Source organism: Cheilinus undulatus, linkage group 22 (genome assembly GCF_018320785.1).
Source record: "Cheilinus undulatus linkage group 22, ASM1832078v1, whole genome shotgun sequence".
Lineage (NCBI taxonomy): Eukaryota > Metazoa > Chordata > Actinopteri > Labriformes > Labridae > Cheilinus > Cheilinus undulatus.
The window spans coordinates 29,306,338-29,312,734 of record NC_054886.1 but is presented as its reverse complement, the minus strand read 5'-3'; positions in this window follow the sequence as shown (position 1 = coordinate 29,312,734).

Sequence of the window (6,397 nt, the reverse complement as noted above, 5' to 3'; positions counted from 1 at the left end):
GATCTGTGATAACCTTTTTTTTTTACCTGAATAATAACCACTCTTATCAAAGCAACAGATTTATTTTTTTAATTTGTGCCATAATATAGAGCCATCTTAAATATATATATCCTTTTTCTTTAAAACAGAATTAAAATGGGTTGCTTAAATAGGTTAAAAATGGCAGAAGAAGTTTTAAAAGTAGCAGAAATGGTCATAAAATGTGGTGGATAGGGTTTAAAAGTGACAAATATGTCTGAAAGTGGCAAAAATGTGCAGAAAAGGAAGGAAAATGGGATTTAAAATGTGGGAAAGCTGGTTCAAATTGGCTACAATTAGTTAACTGGTGCAGGAAAATAAGCAGAGAGTGGCAGAATTGGGTTAAATTGGCCTATCAAACCTTAAAATGTGGTTGAAATTGAAAAAAGTGGGTGTAAAAAGTGATGGAAAGGCGGTTATAGTGGCAATAATGGGTTAAAAGTGTAACAATTAGCTAAAAAAAATTGATGGAAAGGGTTTAAAAATGACAATAATGTCTTAAAAATTGAAGAAATGGGTGGAAAAAATGGTGAAAAGGGATTAAAGAGTCAAGAATGCCGATAAAGGAATGCAAAAATTGGTGGGGAAAGAAATGAAAACTGGTTAATGTGGCAAATTTGGGGTAAAGAGGCAAAAATGGGCAAAAATTGTGCAAGATTGACAAAAAGTGGTGAGTCACCATGGCAAGATTGGGCAGGAGAAGGTGTGACACAAATAAGTACTTTCAACAGTAAGAAGACACTGATAAGGTGACCCCCTCTCGGTGTGTCGCGACCACCAAGGGGGTCCCAACCCCCAGGCTGAGAACCACTGGTCTATGTAACATGAAACTAACGTTGATGATGGCTAAACTTCAGCATGTTGACACTGTCTTACAATCTTAGTCTCTTTTTCTTTGGATTGTTGCACTTGCAGAAATACATTTGTCATTGTCCTGAATAAGCCAAGGCTGAGTATCGCTGCTTTAAAGCATTTTTTCATGACACAGTCAGTCTTCTCCTGTTAAAAGCACTGGAGACGATCCATCTCCTCTTCAAGTAATGTGACTCCATTCCTCAAGTATCATTGCTGTGATCGACATTAATTAATGACATGCAGCCCTCATAATTCAAATCCATGTCAAACTCAGTGTTTAGACCATGACGGCTTCTTAATGCTTCTCTGACAGCTGAGGAATCTTAAGGGTTATAAGTTTACTAGTACACTAGACGTCATACCGGCATGTGTTAGCTTTAGGTGCCAGTGATGGCAGACAGTGACACACAAACCTACTTCTGAAACCGTCTACGCCACCGTATGAGAACAAAGTCAGACACCTTTAATACGCAGAAAGACTACATCAACAGTTCACTGTTAGCTGCTGGAATTCCATTATAATAATGACACGGTGTATTGAAAATAAAGGCCCCAAAATACTCTTGATACTCTTAGAAATATTCTTCTCTCTAGGTGTTTTCTATAAGAGATGGAAAAGAAATAAGCACACATAAAACATTTAACAATGGAAGTACAAGTCCATCTAAATTCAAGGCCCAGTCCTTTAGACAAGCCTGATGTTGCTGCATGTCCTTACAAATAAAAGGCAGGTCATAATTAGAGGCCCCATGTCTTTATCATTGAAACAGCAAAAATGGGTGGCAAAAACTTGGATAAAAGCGCCATAAAAAGTGGTTGAGAAAGGAAAATATGTGCAGAAAAATGTTGGAAAACAGTTAAAAAGTGGCTAAAATGGGTTAAAGGTTGAAAAAATGTGGTGCAAAGATGGAACAAAGACATACAGTGACAAAAAGTGGCAAAAATTGGCTGAGAAGGCCAAAGAAGTGTTTTAAAAATTGGCTATAAAGTAGAAAAGAGTGGTTTAAAGTTTAAAGAATGACAAAAATGACTTAAAAGTTGGTGAAAAATTGGTTCAAAGAAGCAAAAATGTAATTAAAGTTAGTACAGAAAGGCATTCATAGAAAGAAAAATAGTAAAAGAGTAAAAATGTGGCAAAATGAGTAAAAAGTAGAAACAATAGGCAACAGAGAAAAAACAGGCAACTAAAGTAGTGAAAATGGCCAAAGTAGTGAAAATTGGTTGAAAGCATCAAAAATGGGCAATGAGTGCCAAAAATGGTTGGAAGATACAAAAATTTGCTGTCAAATAGTGGTGTAAAGTGGTAGCAGAGTGACACAAACTGGTTCAAAGAAACAAAAACTGGATGGAAGTGGTAAAGAAAGACAAATAGGGACATATATGGTCAGAAAAATATTGAAAAGCGGGTAAAAAGTGGTTAAAATTGATTAAAGGTGGAAAAAATGTGTTGCAAAGTGGTAATAAAGAGTTACAGTGGCAAAAAAGTCACAAAAAGGGCTCTGAAAGGCAAAAGGTGTTTCTAACAATTCACTGAAAAATAACAGAGCGGTATAAAGTGGCAAAAAGTGAGAAAGAGTGTTTAAAGAATGACAAAAATTGGTAAAAGCTGGTGAAAATTAGGCTCAAAGAAGCAAAAATGGGATAAAAGCGGGTAAAGAAAGGCAACAATGGGCTGCAAAATGGTGAAAAAAGTTGTGGCAAAAAAAAAAAAGTGACACTAATGGGTTACGGAGGAAAAAATGTGGGTAGATGTGGTGAGTAAGCTGCCTGAGGGCACCATTGGATTAAGAAGGTGGATCGACACAACGCAGGTTGTGCTCTGGATGTCCTCGCATGTTTCCAGGGGTATGGGAAAATAATCTGTTGAAAGAAACAGTCCACACCTTTAGGGCAGTTTCAGGGGTGAATATGGGGAAGCATGCATGGCCTAGGGCAGTGATTCTCAACTGGTTAAGTCACGGGACCCACCATCAACTCCCTAAGGAGAACTGCGACCCAAATTTTGGAGATCATTTTGGTCAATCAGATGTGTTTGATAGAAAATAGTAGAACTTGGGCCCAAAACAATACACAAGGTGTAACAAAAACAATGAAACAGGACAAAACTTGTTTTACAGAGTCTCATAGCCAATTTGGTGCAGTTTTTCCCAGGCACACATCTGCAACCCACTGAAAAGGGCATTGCGACCCACATTTGGGTCCTGACCCACCAGTTGAGAACCACTCAACAGTCGAGTGTAGGGTTGCTATGAGCCCCTGGTCGTGCTGTGGATGTCCCAAGAGCTTGAAAACTGTCAGCGTACTACCAGGGGTGTAAAGGGCTCAGACAAAAGAGATGCCATTGAGCTTGACCTTGGCTGCTGAGCCCTGTCTTGTGGCACATTGGGCCCTGGGATAGTTCCTCAGTGACCTATGTGCCCAAAATGAATGCATGTGACTGTTTACAACTACAAGACCTACTAGTTCAATATACAGTCCCAGTTATGTTTGTACCAAATTTAGCAAAAAATGTCGCAACACATTCTTGAGATACTGTGGCCACAAGCAAGAGACGAACAGGAAACTCAGCGATCCCGATGACCTCCATAATTCAATCGTTAAATCCTTGAGTCAGAGTGAAAGTTTGAAGAAAATTCCTCTGAGCGTTCTTCAGATAACTGGAGATAAGGGGCCGAACCCAAACCCTTAAAACCAAGTGCCTTAGCAGTCGTTGACCTCACTCTATGATTTACATGGTCTTCCTCTTCATGGCTGAGTTGCTGTTGTTCCTAAATGCTTCCACTTTCTAACAATATCACTTACAGCAGGGATGAAATTTCCCAACCTTTCTCATTGCCAAAGTGGCATCCATCACAGTACCACACACGACTGAGCTCTTCAGAACGACCCGTTTAGGATCACAAATGTTTGAGACTGCATGGCCAGCTGCTTGACTGTCCATATAGGGCACTGATCATCAACTGGTGGTCCGGGGGCCATATAAAGCCCCCCAAAGCCTCCTGTCCAGCCCCCGAAAGATTATTAAATTCAGAAAAGGAGGAAAAGAAGATTCTGCTGTTTAAAGAGTATCCTTTGGCTTTTAATGTCTGCAGCTGTTAACTCCCCCCCAGAAAAACAATTAATATTAAAATAGTTTTAGAATGACTTAACATGTAATGTGTTTTTGCTGAGATTTACTGTCATAATTAGTAGATATTTAAAAATAGAGTTAAGGTTGGCAGAAGTGCTGTAAAAAATGATCAGATAAAGTGGTGAAAAGAGGTAAAAATATGGCAAAAAATGGTTTGACGGGAAAGGGGGCAAGAAGTATCATAAATTGGTTACAAATGATAAAAATCTTCAAAAGAAAAGAATGAAAGTGGGTTAGAAATGGGCAAAAATAGAAGAAAAATGGCAAAAATGGATAAAAGAGTGGCACAAAGGGAAAACATGCATGAAAAGTGGTTTGAAAAGGTTAAAGAATGGCAAAAAAAAAGGTTTAGGAAGCAAAAAGGGACAGAAAGTGGCAAATAATGGGTCAAAAGTGGCAAAAATACATCCATAGCCTGGTAAATTAGTGAAAAGGTGTTCAAGAGTGGCACACAGGGGAAATAGTTGGCAGGTAAATTGCAAAGGGGGGTTAAAGAGTGGCAAAAATGAGTAAAAAGTGGCAAAGACTGGTTAAAAGTTGCAACTATTGTTAAAAAATGTAATGAAAATAGGTTAAGAAGTGGACAACCTAGAAGAAAAGTGGCAAAAATGGATAAAAGAGTGGCACAAAGGAGATAAAACATGTAGGAAAAGTGGTTTAAATGGTTTAAAGAATGGCAAAAAAATTGGGTTAAAGAGGCAAAAAGTTGCAAAAAAATGGTTAAAAGTGCCAAAAAATGGTTTTAAAGTTGCAACATTTGTAATTTGTTGAAAAAAAATGTAACCAAAAGGGGTTAAAAAGTGGCCAAAACAGAAGAAAAGTGGTAAAAAATGGATGAGAGTGGCACAAAGGGGATAAAACATGCAGGAAAAGTGGTTCAAAAGGTGTTAAAATCATGCAAAATTGGGTTAAAGAGGCAAAAAGGGTTAAAAGTGTCAAAAATGAGTTCATACTAGTACTGAATCACAACTGTGGAGGGCCCATTCTCTGGGATTTTCAGGGGCTCAGCCAATTCTGTTATCAGGTTTGTCTCCTTGTGGCATGCTGCATTATAGATAATAGGGATAGAGCTCACTGGTAATGCCTAAAAATGTCCTGGGTTTTGAAAGAAAATACAAATACCACAACAATAATATTTCAGTCTGACCAAAATGTTGATCTAATCTTTGTGTATTTGAAAGTTCGGCCCTCAGAGTTTCTGTTGAGACTAGATTTGGCCCTTGTACTTGATGACCCCTGATATTGGGTAAATACCAAATATCTGAATGATTGAAATGACTACTGATTATATTTGGTTTTAGTGTTTTTAAACATAACTACTACTTCCTTATACATATTCAGAGAACTCCATGTTCCCTTCCGTGTTTTTGTAACATCCAGACATCTGTTTAGAGACTGGAGGAACAGGTTTAGTCGTGGCTTTGGCAAATGTGTGTCAGTGAAATTCCTAAAATATTATCACTTTACTTCAAGAGCGCTAAGAGACAGTGAGGAACGTGCAAATGATTAAAGGTAGTTCAGTCTGAAATACAGCACAGATTTACAGCAACATTAGCAGCAAATTCCACTGGTGACCACAGTAAAGTTCATTCAAACACTGTAACAGTACAGATATTTGACATATATGTTTTCATGCCTATGCTTAATGTCTGAGAAATATTTACAGTCAGATAGATTTAGTCGGCAGCTGTACACTCTAGTTACTTCACAGGTTAAACATGAGAGTGAAGCTTTGTCGACTTGTATTTTGGCGACTCTGGGATTGGATTTCAAATCCATCCTGGAATAAAAATCCCAGTGGCAGCAGGTTTAACAAGTCAACCCAGACATCCCTCTACTCAGCGACATTTTCCAACTACTCCAGCGGACCCTGAGGTGTTCCCACCCCAGATGGAGTTTTTATTCCCTTCAGTGAGATCTGGGTTTGCCCTGAGGTCTCCTCTCAGATGGACATGCCTGGAAGACCTCTAAAGAGATTCGCTCAGGAGGCCCCGATCAGAGAGCACAACCACATCAGCTCATTTAAAACACTTGGATCCCTTTCTTTCTTCAAAGCTGAAGACCACAGGTGAGGGTTGGAGCATAGGTTGGGTATTAAGTTGTGAGGCTTGCCTTTTGGCTCTGCTCCCTTCCCGTAATGATGCAAAACATCCACAATAATGCTGATGTTGTTTGGGCTCCAGCTCTCCATCTGGTACCACATTGGTTTCATTAGATCAGCCAAATTTGGCAATGCTTGATATAAAACTGAAACTTGTGCTTGATCTCCAATTGCACTTTTTCTTTTAGATTAATAAAAATCTCATGTAATTATTTTCTGAAACACAGTGCCTAATCCCCATCTCCATGGAGCTAAATCTATGCCAAAAGTTTTGCCAATTTGAAAAAAACAAA